This window comes from Pongo abelii, chromosome 1 (genome assembly GCF_028885655.2).
Source record: "Pongo abelii isolate AG06213 chromosome 1, NHGRI_mPonAbe1-v2.0_pri, whole genome shotgun sequence".
NCBI classification, from domain to species: domain Eukaryota; kingdom Metazoa; phylum Chordata; class Mammalia; order Primates; family Hominidae; genus Pongo; species Pongo abelii.
In genome coordinates this window covers 24031904-24045012 of record NC_071985.2, presented here as the reverse complement: position 1 = coordinate 24045012, position 13109 = coordinate 24031904, and the positions used below count along the sequence as shown (strand labels likewise).

The 13109-nt window shown below is 37.6% G+C and overlaps 1 protein-coding gene across 22 annotated transcripts in view; it reads right to left on the bottom strand.

Annotated features, from left to right (window-relative positions):
* Positions 1 to 13109, bottom strand: part of ENAH (ENAH actin regulator) — a 155574-nt gene that overhangs the window by 105983 nt on the left and 36482 nt on the right. The window lies entirely within an intron of this gene.

The window sequence follows — 13109 nt, the reverse complement described above, 5'->3', positions numbered from 1 at the left end:
GGGTGACAGAGTGAGACTCCACCTCCCAAAAAAAAAAAAGAGAAGGTTCCAATTACAAAATACTTACATTAAAAAAGAAAGGCCTAAAAGCAATGACCTACACTTCCTTAGGTCAAAGAAATACATCCCAATGGATGGGAATACATTTTTTTTCTCACATACCCTAAACATTTATATTACTAAACCATGTACTAGGCACAAGGGCATACAGACTATGTTCTGATATAATACAATGAACTCAGGAATCAATAATTTTTTTAAATCTTCAAATTTGGAAACTAAAAAAATATAACTTAATAACCCTTACGTTAAAAAGGAAATCAATAAAAATCAGGAAACATTTAGAAAGTATATGTTAGAGCCAAGGAAGAACTTAAGAGGAAATATATGGCTTTAAACATTTACCAGAAATAAGAAGGTGAAAAAAAAGAAAAGCCTAACAAAGAAAAGCCAAATAAATAAAAAGGAAAGAAATAATAAAGAACAGAAATCAATGAAAATCTTGTCCAAATGAACAATTAAGAAGATAACAAAACCAAAAGCTGTTTCTTGGTAAGTATTAATAGCCTAGATAAATAAAACTCTAGTAAGATTCATCAAGAAAAAGACAAAGAAGATCCAAAAGAAATGACAAAATTATCACAAGATATAAAGAGGATTTGAATAGAGAAAGAAAATAGGTTGAAAAATAGATCAAAAGATTAAAGCAACTGAAATGGCAATGCTCTTGTCCAAACAAAGTAAAACAAAACCAACTCCGCGATGAGACTTTTTTTAATAGGTGGATTCCACTAAGCTTTTAAGAAACATTCTATTCTTATCTTATACACGTTGTTTCCGAAAGTTAAAAAGAACAAAAGCTACCTAGGTCATTTTTATCAGGCTAGTAGTGAATCTAAAACCAGATAACAATACTATAAAGTTATAGCCTAAATAAAATACTGACTAATCAAATCCAACAGTGTTTTTTTGTTGTTAATTATTAAAGGCTAAAAGAAAAAACTCAGGTGGTTATCTTGATAGAAGCAGGAAAAAACTGGACAAAAGAAGAACCTACTTAATAATTTTTTTAATCTATGCAAACCTGGAATAGAAGGGAGTTTCCTTAATTTAGCAAAGGATATATATATATAAACCTGTAACAAATATAAAATAGAGAAACTTCAAAAGTCTTTCCCTAAGTCAACAAATATGACCATGCTGTCTAGCACAGTGCCAGACTGGCCAACACTGTAAAAAATTAGAGTGTAACATTTGAAAAGAAAGAGGTAAAACTGTCACTGCTGCCGATGACATCATCATCTATCTAGAAGAACCAAAACAATCCACAAATAGAATAACATTTCTCCACCAAAATTAATCTATAAATGTAATGCAATCTCAAACTGCCAGTTTGATTCTTTAAAGAATTCAGTAAACAGCCTAAAATGTTCATGCTAAAATAAAGGCTAACCAACAGCTAAATCAACCTCAAAAAAATACATAAACTTGCTTGACCAGATATTAAAACATACTATGAAGTATAGCCAACAGTAAGAGATATGAGCACAAAAACAAATGCCCAAATAGAACTAAATAAGAACTTATTCTGGGACACAAAGAACTAAATGATAATAAAGGATTAAAAGGTACCCACAAATCAATGGCAAAAACAATAGAAATTTGTTAATGGTTCTCGGCTATCCAAAATGTGAAGACTCAACCTTTAAACAGTCATTCTCCCTAAGTAAAAATAAATAATTAAGCAAATATTTAGAATTATATGTATAACTTCTTAAAAGCTCAAAAGTTTAACTACACAGATGGCTCTTTATTATATAGAGTTTGAGATACATATTTTAAAGCTCCTAAATTATTAAAAGAATAACCCCTGAAATAAATTGAAATATGGTAATTTGCAGCTTCTATAAAATTACTTTTATTAATTTAATAATTACACATTAACACTCAAAAATAGTCAATGAAAGTTAGAAAAAAGTGTACCTGCAAATATAACTGTGCTTTTCTCTTTCTCCAAAACTAAGCTCTGTTCATCTTTAAATTCAGCACTAGTATCAAACTTCCATTTCAAAAAGGAAAGGAACTGCTATGTTTATTCTACCACAGCCTCAAAATGTACAGAGGCATTCATTACAGGCATGCTCTGGCTACCCAAGTGCTATGAGTCATGTTTATTTTCAAAGACAACACTTTGAAATCAATCAGAAGGACTGTGAAAAAGTACATTAAGAAAAACATTGGTATCTACCAAATGTAAAGTTTTCAAAATTGGAGCATCAGCCAAGATACAAACCTGTAAAACTGAAATCACTAAAAAGAATTTCACAAATTTAAGTAGCTAATGGCTATGGGTTTAAATGGTCAAAATAAAAATTGCTGATCACTTAGAATCAACCATAAGGAACAAAAAGAGTATGGTGAAATCACACGTGTTGTATAAAATTAATGAAATTATTACCCAGTAGCCTTTTGCATACCAGGTTTTCAGGGGTCACTCACTCTAAATCTTATTTATTCAAAACTTTTTGTGAGTGCTATAATTTCAACTAGAAACTTCTAATAAGCAAAAACTTGCATGCATGCCAAAGAATCTTTAATAACAGTACACGCTATAAGTAATAACACTGCCATTCTACTAATTAAACTCAAATTTAAACAAGCTACTTTCAGTGGCAGACATAAAAACCAAAATTCCTTATCACTTTGACTTTGAAAATAACACTCTTAGGAGGTATTCTAGGCATAATTAAAGTCCAGGCTCTCTCACTATTTTTATTCAGTGAAGTTATTACTGTTTCTCCTAACTTTGGAAAATGTCAATGACTTGCTGAGGGAGAAGAGGCAGGCAGAGCTAAAGGAGGAAAATGAGGGCTTAATATAAATGGGGGTAAATAAATAGGTGGGAAAATATGCCCCAGACAGCTATTAAACAAAGGGAGACTACTATTGTGTGCCTTATTCACTGGAAAAAAACAATATTTTAAAATTGTACAAATGTGGCCAGGCACAGTGGCTCACGCCTGTAATCCCAGCACTTTAGGAGGCCGAGGCGGGCAGATCACTTGAGGTCAGGAGTTCGAGACCAGCCTGGCCAACACGGTAAAACTCCGTCTCTACCAAAAAAAAAAAATTAGCCAGGCATGGTGGTAGACACCTGTAGTCCCAGCTACTTGGGAGGCTGAGGCAGGAGAATCGCTTAAGCCCATGAGGCAGGGGTTGCAGTAAGCCGAGACTGCGCAACTGCACTCCAGCCTGGGCGACACAGCAAGACCCTGTCTCAAACAAAAACAAACAAACAAAAAAAGGACAATTGATAAAAGATTTAGAGAGGGCTGATAAAGATATGAAAAACATTAAAGCTAGCTAGTAAAGAAATGCAAGTTAAATAAAACAAGATATCCTTTTAGACTTTGATACTTAGGAGAAAACAGTAATGTTAGAGTGGGAAAAGGGCATCCTTATACCTTGTTGATAAAAAAGTAAAGGCTCTTGTCCTTATGCATCAAGAACCTTTGAAACGTGAATATCCACTGACTCAGCAGATTACACTTCTGTAGGTTTCACTTAAAGTATGTAAAATGTTAAACTGAACTACATGATTGGAAATTCTGACAAGCGACTGGGTAAATACATTTGTAGATTGAATCTTAAGAAACTGCTCATATTCAACCACTTGTGAATAGAAAGACTAAGCAATTTTAAAATGATATATATCTACACTCAAAATTGACACCTTCTGATATTAAATAAGGGGGAAGGATACAAAACACTACTTTGGGGGGTGGGGGAGAGAAAAGACCAGTAAGAACATAATATTTAGAAGTCAACTCGATGTCAGGCACTTTTAACATACATCGTCCTTAATTTCTTACCATCACTCTGTGATGTACAGTTACTCCCAGTTCATAGATTTGGAAGCAAGTCTCAGAGAAGTTACAAAAATTTAGGGAACTATTAAGAGGCAAGGCTAGAGTTCAAACCAGGCCTACCTATCTGACTACAATGTCCGAGCTATTTCCACTTCATCACACTAATACATTCCTTTCTGAAGTGTATCAGAAATGACACTCCTTTAAATGCATGAGATAATAAAAATATTTGTTATGTGCTGAGCTGTGCCCCTCCAACCACCACCAAATTCACATGTGAAAATGCTTACCCCCATTACCTCAGAATGTGACTGTATTTGAAGACAGGGCCTTAAAGAGGTAACTGAGGTAAACTGAGTATACAGGTGGGCCCTAATCCAATATGAATGGTGCCCTTATAAGAAGACAAGATTAGGACAGACACACACAGAGGGAAGATCACTGTGGACAGAGAGAGGAGAGCCATCTGCAAGCCAAGAAAGAGGCCTCAGAAGGAACCAACCCTGCCAACACCTTGACCTTCTAGCCTTCAGAATTGTGAGGAAAGTACTGTTTAAGCCACCCGGTCTGTGGTATTTTGTCACAGCAGCCCTAGCAAACTACTACAACACTCTTACCTAAAAATACTGAACATCTTAAAAACCTAAACTTCACATTCCACTTTTATTATTATTTTTTAATGTTCCTTTTGGATAGATTATGCTTAAAATACCAAAATGGAATTTTTCACAAATACTTTTAATGTTAGACCATTTAAAAAAATACACCTGAATGTGACCTATTAAAATTACCATATTTTGGCCGGGTGCAGTGGCTCATGTCTGTAATCCCAGCACTTTGGAAGGCCAAGGCAGGTGGATCATCTGAGTTCAGGAGTTCGAGACCAGCCTGGCCAACACAGCAAAACCCCATCTCTACTAAAAATATAAAAATTAGCCATGCGTGGTGGCAGGTACCTGTAATCCCAGCTACTCGGGAGGCTGAGGCAGAAGAATTGCTTGAACCCAGGAGGCAGAGGTTGCAGTGAGCTGAGAACGTACCACTGCACTCCAGCCTGGGCAACACAGAGCGAGACTCCATCTCAAAAAAAAAAAAAAAAAAAGGAATTGCCATATTTTAACATATTAGTTGATAAGCACTCGTAGAATCTAGTTAAGCTATAATGTAGTCCATTCAAAATAAGTCAACTTTTGGCCAGATGCAGTGGTTCACGCCTATAATTCTAACACTTTGGGAGGCCAAGGCAGGCAGATCAGTTGAGGCCTGGAGACCAGCCTAGCCAACATGGCAAAACCTCATCTCTACTAAAAATACAGAAACTAGCTGGACATGGTGGCGTGCACCTGTAGTCCCAGCTACTCAGGAGGCTGAGGCAGGAGAATCCCTTGAACCCAGGAGGCAGGGATTGCAGTCAGTCAACATAACACCACTACACTCCATCCTGGACAACAGTGCAAGACTCTGTCTCAAAAAAAAAAAAAAAAAAAAAAGTCAATTTTCAATAAACTTAACCAATCACAAAACTAGCCCTTCTCACACAAATCCAATAAAACAACTATGCACACCCCAAGGTCCTGAATAATGCAGCTGAGAGTGCCAGGCACACAGACCTGGGAAGGCCTCACCACAACAGCTCACCCTTTCCTCGGCAGAGTGGAGCAGAGTGTTTCTTACAAGTCCAACACTAAATAATAAATAATTTATAAATGCAGAGACTACAAACAAACAGAAGAGGACACTACAGCAGACTCTAGATCAGGAGTGTGCAATCTTTTGGCTTCCCTGGGCCACACTGGAAGAAGTGACTTGGGCAACACATAAAATACACTAACACCAACGACAGCTGATGAGCTTAAAAAAAACAAATTGCAAAACAAAAATCTCATGTTTTAAGAAAGTTTACGAATTTGTGTTGGGCCACATTCAAAGCCATCCTGGGCCACATGTGGCCCACAGGCCATGGGTTGGACAAGCTTGCTCTAGATATAAGCACAATTTTGAAAGCTGAAAAGCAGATGGATTAGAGGTAACTGACTTAGTAGACTGAAGAAAACAGAAACTGTCTAGCAGAATTACTGAAGGAATGTACCAAGAATAAAGCCTAGAAAAGTTCAGGAATCGGGGGGGGGGGGGGCCAAAAAAAAAAAAAAACCTGGTTGAAACTCTAGATAAGGAGCCATTCATCGAAATCCCAGATATCATAACCCAAACAATGCCATCAGACACTCAGCCCATTACTCTCGGAAGTTTACACAGGAGAGACTGTAAACAAAGGCATTCTGAGGGAGGTATGATGGGAATTAAATGCCAACCTAAATACTGAATGATAACTAACCACCCACCCACCCCCCTCCTTTTCCCCAATTCACCACAGAATTCTAGCAGTCAAGCTTAGACAGGAAAACAAAACAGCCTAAAAAAGAGAGACCTGAAGACACTGACAGCTGAGGGTCCCCACGGAAAGCCAGATTCATCAGTTCATCCCTCAGAGAGGAAGACCATGTCACAAGCCCATACCATGGAAAGACTTCCCAACTTGCTTTAAAAATAAAAACTTTTTTAAAAGCCTCAGGCTTAAGTCTGAACAGATAGGCAAGGAACATCAAACATTTAAGAAAACCTTTAATTTGAAAGATAGGAATCAAAACAGAGCAAGGGTAAAAAAGAAACAACGCAAGGAACAGAATCATAATATCCTCAAAGGGTCGAAAAAAAGATACGCATCCGTGAAATAAGAATGATTAAAAGAAACATTCATAAAACAAAAGAAAAGCTTTTCAAATTAAAGACAGCGGAAACTTTAAATCCAATAAAGGAGTTGGAATATAAAGAACAGGAAAAAAAAAAAAAAATCAGACAGCAAAGAGTAGATAAAAGAATTCAGAAGACCCAAAAACCCCCTAACAAGGAGTTCTCCCTTTTCAGAGTCCATTACCAAAGAAACAACTTTCTAAGCATTGAAGGGCATATGTTTCTAGAATAAAAAGATCCATCAAGGGCACAGCACAACGGACTTTTTTTTTTTTTTTTTTAACAAAGACTCACATTAAGAAATATCATTATAAAATTGCAGAACACCAGGAATAAGAGAAGATCCTAAAGGTTTCCAGAAAGAAAAAAACAGCTTTCTTAATAAAGCTCTTGGAGGCCAGGCACCGTGGCTCACACCTGTAATCCGAGCACTTTGGAAGGCAGAGGCGGGAGGATTACCTGAGGTCAGGAGCTCGAGACCGGCCTCATCAACATGGCGAAACCCCGTCTCTACTAAATATACAAAAATTGGCCAGGCGTGGTGGCAGGCACCTGTAATCCCAACTACTCAGGAGGCTGAGGCAGGAAAATCGCTTGAACCCAGGAGGTGGAGGTTGCAGTGAGCACAGATCACACCACTGCACTCCAGCCTGGGCGACAGAGCAAGACTCTGTCTCAAAAAAAAAAAAAAGGGAGGGGGGGGTCTTGGAATCAAAATAACATCAGACTTTTGAGAGCAACTCTAGAAACAAGTCACTTGAGTAATGCCTTCAAAATTTTGAAGAAAAATAATTTCCAACCTTGACTTGTAAATACAGCCAAGTTATCTACCAAGAGTAGCCTCTAATAGATATTCTTAAATATTCTAGGTCTCAAAGAATTTGCTTCCCATGCTTCATTTCTAAGGGAGCTACAATGAAAAGCAACAGAATAAGGCTGAAAGAATTCCCATGAAAATGGTAAAAATCCCACTCCAGGAAGCAAGCCAAGAAGGCAATCAGTTCAACTGGAACACAAAGTTAGAGATATCCAAAATAAAAAATAAAAAGAAACTGAAAGATTACCTGATGTGTTTATTATATTAAAAGGAGAGTTAAACTTTAGTAGGATAGTCTGAGCTGAGTAAGTGATGAATGCATGCAAAACAAATAAACACAAAGATTCATTAAATCCAGCTAAAACAAAAAGCTGTTTCAAAAAAAAAAAGTAACCATATTAAAACAGTACACAGCATGGCTCCAATGTGAATAGTTATATAAACTTTGATTAACCAAAATTGGTTATATAACCATATAGAGAAGATGGAAAGTATGCATCGTGGGGAGGAGAAAATGTAAAACAGCTAAACCACTATCTTCCATCACGGCAAGTCAAAAGATAAATCTAAAATTGAAAGAGTCAAAAAAGGTTAGTTTAAACATGTTATCTGGAAATAAAAAACTACCAAAGAAACATGTCAATGTTGATAGTGGTTCCTCTTGAGAGCTGGATACTAGCAGGAAAGGGAATCGATTTTTTTTTTTTTTTTGAAATGGAGTCTCTCTGTCGCCCAGGCTGGAATGCAGTGGCACGATCTCGGCTCACTGCAACATCCACTTCTCAGGTTCAAGTGGTTCTCATGCCTCAGCCTCCTGAGTATCTGGGAGTATAGGCATGCGCCACCATGCCCAGCTAATTTTTTATATTTTTAGTAGAGACAGGGTTTTGCTATGTTGGCCAGGCTGGTCTGAACCCCTGGCCTCAAGTGATCCACCTGCCTCAGCCTCCCAAAGTGCTGGGATTACAGGCATGAGCCACCACCCCCGGCCTACTTTTTTTATTAGCCTTGTAAAACTACATGACTTTATAAATTATTAATATATACATGTATACCACTTTGATAAAAATTAAATTTTTGAATCATGCTCTAATTTTTTAAACCCATGCTTTAGAATAATATTTAATTACAGAGGAAAAGTATTCACAGTATATTTAGAGGAAATCACATTATAGAACATTATGTTCAATAAAAAAAGCTAGTATTACCTAAAAACAAACAGGAAGTGTACATACTAAAGTGGTTTTCTCTCAAGTAGTGGCATTATTTTGATTTTCTTACGTTTTTCAAATTTTTTATAATGTGTATGCATTATTTTGTAATTTTAAAAGAAAATAAGAAAAGATATAGAAGGTTACTAGAGCTCAAAGACCAAACAATTAAAACAATATTGCTTTCTGTTCCAATTAGTGTCTAGGACCTACTGTGGGGTTATAATAAATTTGTGATTTTATAATTACTATAAAAATATTGGGGGATACTCTTAACATTTGGTAAGAAAAGAATGATAGGTCCCCAGTAAAAAAAAAAATTCTCTTTTTTTCCAAGTATGCTTGCATTTCATTCATCTTAAACTTCATACCAAGATTATGTGACTCAGAGAGCTGACTTCCAATTTTAAAACTCTGGATGAAGGGGTCACAATCCAAACATAAAACTAACCAAATAAATGAACAAAAGAAAACCACTTACAACTTCTCCGTGCCTAAACAGAACTAAAATTAAAAGAAAAAAAAGAAACAGCCAACAAAGTAGAGGAATTATTTACACCAATGGCGACATTTTAACGCTAGTACAATCAACCACTCCAAAAGCTGTATTTGGCCCACATACACGCTCAAGAAAAAACAAATAGCAGAATATTCATGACATCATAAGATCCAAAAACTGCAACCAATCCAAATGTCCATCAGCCTTAGAATGAATAAACTAGTATTTCACACAATAGAATAAAATGAATGACACAGACGAAAGGCACAAATCTAACATTAGGCCGCAAAAGGCAGATACAGAATATGTACTATGTGATTCTATTCACATGAGTACAAAAGCAGGCAAAACTAATCGACGCTGTTCTGGGTCAGGTGGGGTTACTCTTTGGTGAAAGACTGTGACTGGAAGAGGGCATAAAGTGATGGTTACATGGGTGTACTGAGTTGGTGCTATGTGCCCTTTTCTGTACATCTTATACTTCAATAAAAATTTCAAGTTGAAAAAAGATAATAGTCCCTATAATCCCAGCACTTTGGGAGCCAAAGGTGGAAGGACTGCATGAGCCTGGGAGTTCTAGACCAGCCTGGGCAACCTTGTCTCTACACACACAAAAAAAAATTTATTTATTTATTTATGTATTTATTTATTTATTGAGACACAGTCTTGCTCTGTTGCCCAGGCTGGGGTGCAGTGGCGTGATCTCGGGTCACTGCAACCTCTGCCTCCCAGATTCAAGTGATTCTCCTCCCTCAGCCTCTCGAGTAGCTGGGACTACAAGCGTGCATCACCACGCCCAGCTAATTTTTATTTATTTTGTAGAGATGGGGTTTCACTATGTTGGCCAGGCTGGTCTTGAACTCCTGACCTCAGGTGATCCACCTGCCTCGAGCCTCCCAAAGTGCTGGGATTACAGGTGTGAGCTACCATGCCCAGACAAAAAAAAAGTTTTTAATTAGCCAGGTGTGGTGGCCCACACCTTTGGTCCTGGCTACTCAGGAGGCTGAGGTGGGAGGATCAGTTGAGCCCAGGAGGTCAAGGCTGCAGTGAGCTGTGTTCACACCATTGCACTCCAGCACGGGTGACAGAGTGACAGAAAGATAATACTCAATGGCCAACAAGCACATGAAGAGATGCTGAACATTTTTAGTCATTAGGGAAATGAAAATAAAAAACCACAATGAAATCAAAAATCACACTCACTAGGATGGCTATCATTAAAAACAAAACACAAAAAATTTAAAAATAACATATTTGTGAGGATATGGAGAAATTAAAACCCTCATCCACTGCTGGTGAGAATGTGAAATCACGCAGCCAAGGGGGAAACCAGTTTGGCCAGTCCTCAATGAGCTAAATGGAAAATTACCTATCATGTAACCCGGCCAATTCCACTCCTAGATATATGTCCGAAAAAACTGAAAACAGTTATTCAAATACTTGTACATAAATCTTCATAGCAGCTCTATTCACAAGAGCTAAATGGTGGAAATGACCCAATGTCCATCAAGAGATGAATAAATAATCAAAATGTGGTATATCCAAACAATGGAATATTAGCCACTAAAAGGGAAGACGTACTGACACTGCTATGACACAGATGAACCCTGAAAACTTTATGCTTAGTCACAGCAGTAGCCAGACACAAAAGGCCATGTACTATATAATTCCATTTACATGGAATGTCCGGAATAGACAAATCCATGGAGAGAGAAAGCAGATTCATGGCTGCCAGGAGTTGATGGGGAACAGGGATTGGGAAATGATTGCTTGGTGGGTACAAGGTTTTCCACTTAGGGTAATGAAAAAGTTCTGGAAGTAGATAGTGGCAATGGTTGCACAACACTGTGGATTTATTTAATGCCACAGAATTGTACACTTTTAAATGGTTACCATGGTAAATTTTATGTTATCTGCATTTTCCCACAGCAAAAAAAATTTTCAAAACAAAAATAATACTTAATGCCGGCCAGGATACAGTAAACACTCTCTACACTTTGGTAATTGGAACATAAACTAAAGCTTTTGCCAAATATTCTGGCAATAAATACTAAATAATTCATATCTTTGCCCCAGTTTATATTTTGCCTTCTGAGGACCAACCGTAAGAAGCAAAAAAGTTTTATATCCAAAGTGCTCACTGTAATACTTATAATAATGCAAAAAAAAAAGGGGGGGAGGGATCTAAATGCCAAACTATTGGGGAATGGGTAAGTCAACCACGATACATTTACAAAATTAACTGTGTCAACACTAAAAATGTTTACTAAGATATGAAATGAAGAATGTTCATATTATGAAGCAAATATTAAAATAGCAGAATGCAAATTCTATAAATACAAGCCAAAGTATACATCTACAAAGACTCAAAGTATGTGTCCTATGGTTTTGCTACGGACACTATTTTCTTCCTACTTTCTGTCCCTTGAACAAAGCAAGCTCATTTTCATTGCAAGGCCTTTGGACCTCTTCTGCTTAGAGTACTCTCCTCCCTGCTCTCCAATGACTGCCTCCTCATCTTTCAGAGCAACTCAAATGTCCCTCCCTAAGAAGCCTTCCGTGACCACCCCAACCAAGTTAGGCCTTGCCTTCACCACCCATCTTTTCTCACTACACATTTTATCTTCTTCACACTTACTGAGAATAACGGACTTATTGGTACATCCTTCTCCTCCATTCAGCTACCAGAATGTAAGCCCCCTGGGTACATGACTTGTTTAACTCCATTTCCCCAGGGCAGAGAACAGTGCCTGGCGGTAATAATAAATATTTGTGAAGATAATAAATATTTGTTGATTAACTTGTTCCTTCTACTTTTTCAGTTTGTCAATTTTACGTGTAATAAGCACATATTTTATTTTTAATACTATTTTTAAATATACAACTAGATCAACAAACAACACATTGAACTAAAGAAAATGTATAACTTTGCTAGATATTTTCTAAGAACAAAGCAAAGGTCTGGTTCAGCCATAACAACAAAAATAACTAATTATAAACTCTTCCTAATAAGGGATAATGCTCTACTACACCTTATAGCATATTTTATTATTAAAGATAGGGGAAAAAAACAGTGTTTTTTCTACTCTCACACAACACACTTCTGACACCAGATTCTCTGGCAGACACCAAGTGAGTTATGATTTAATTCAATTCTGACACTATGTGGAAACAACATCACATCCCATAGGTTAAGGGATCAGTCCCAGAAGACCACCCCAACTTCTAATGCCAGTTTCATGCCCCGGGTTGTGACCTGTGCTTCTGGCCCAATAGCTCTAAATCAGGGTTCCCATAAGCTCTCCCCAGAGTTTAATTTGCTAGAGCAGCTCACAGAACTCAGGAAAACACTTTACTTATGTTTACCCATTTATTAGAAAGATTTTTTTTTTTTTTTTTTGAGATAGAGTCTCATTCTGTCGCCCAGGCTGGAGTGCAATGGCACAATCTCTGCTCACTGCAACCTCCACCTACTGGGTTCAAGTGATTCTCCTACCTCAGCCTCCTAAGTAGCTGGGATTACGGGTGCCCACCACCATGCATGGCTAATTTTTGTATTTTTAGTAGAGATGGGGTTTCACCATGTTGGCGAGGATGGTCTCAAACTCCTGACCTCAGGTGATCCACCCACCTCAGCCTCCCAAAGTGCTGGGATTACAGATGTGAGCCACTGTGCCCAGCCAATACTAATATTTTAAAGGATACAAATGAATAGCCAGAGAAGAGATAGATGGGGAAGGTCTGGAAGGGTCCTAAGAGCAAGAGCTTCTGATCTCCTGTAGCTGGGATGTACCCCCAATCCCTGCACTTGGATGTGTTCTTGCTCATCCATCTGGAAGCTCTCCAGGCTCTATCCTTTGGGTTTGTACAGAGGCTTCATTATGTAGACATGACTGATTAAATCACTGGCCACTGGTTATCAACTCATCCTTCAGGCTCCTCCCCTTCCCCTCCCAGGAGAT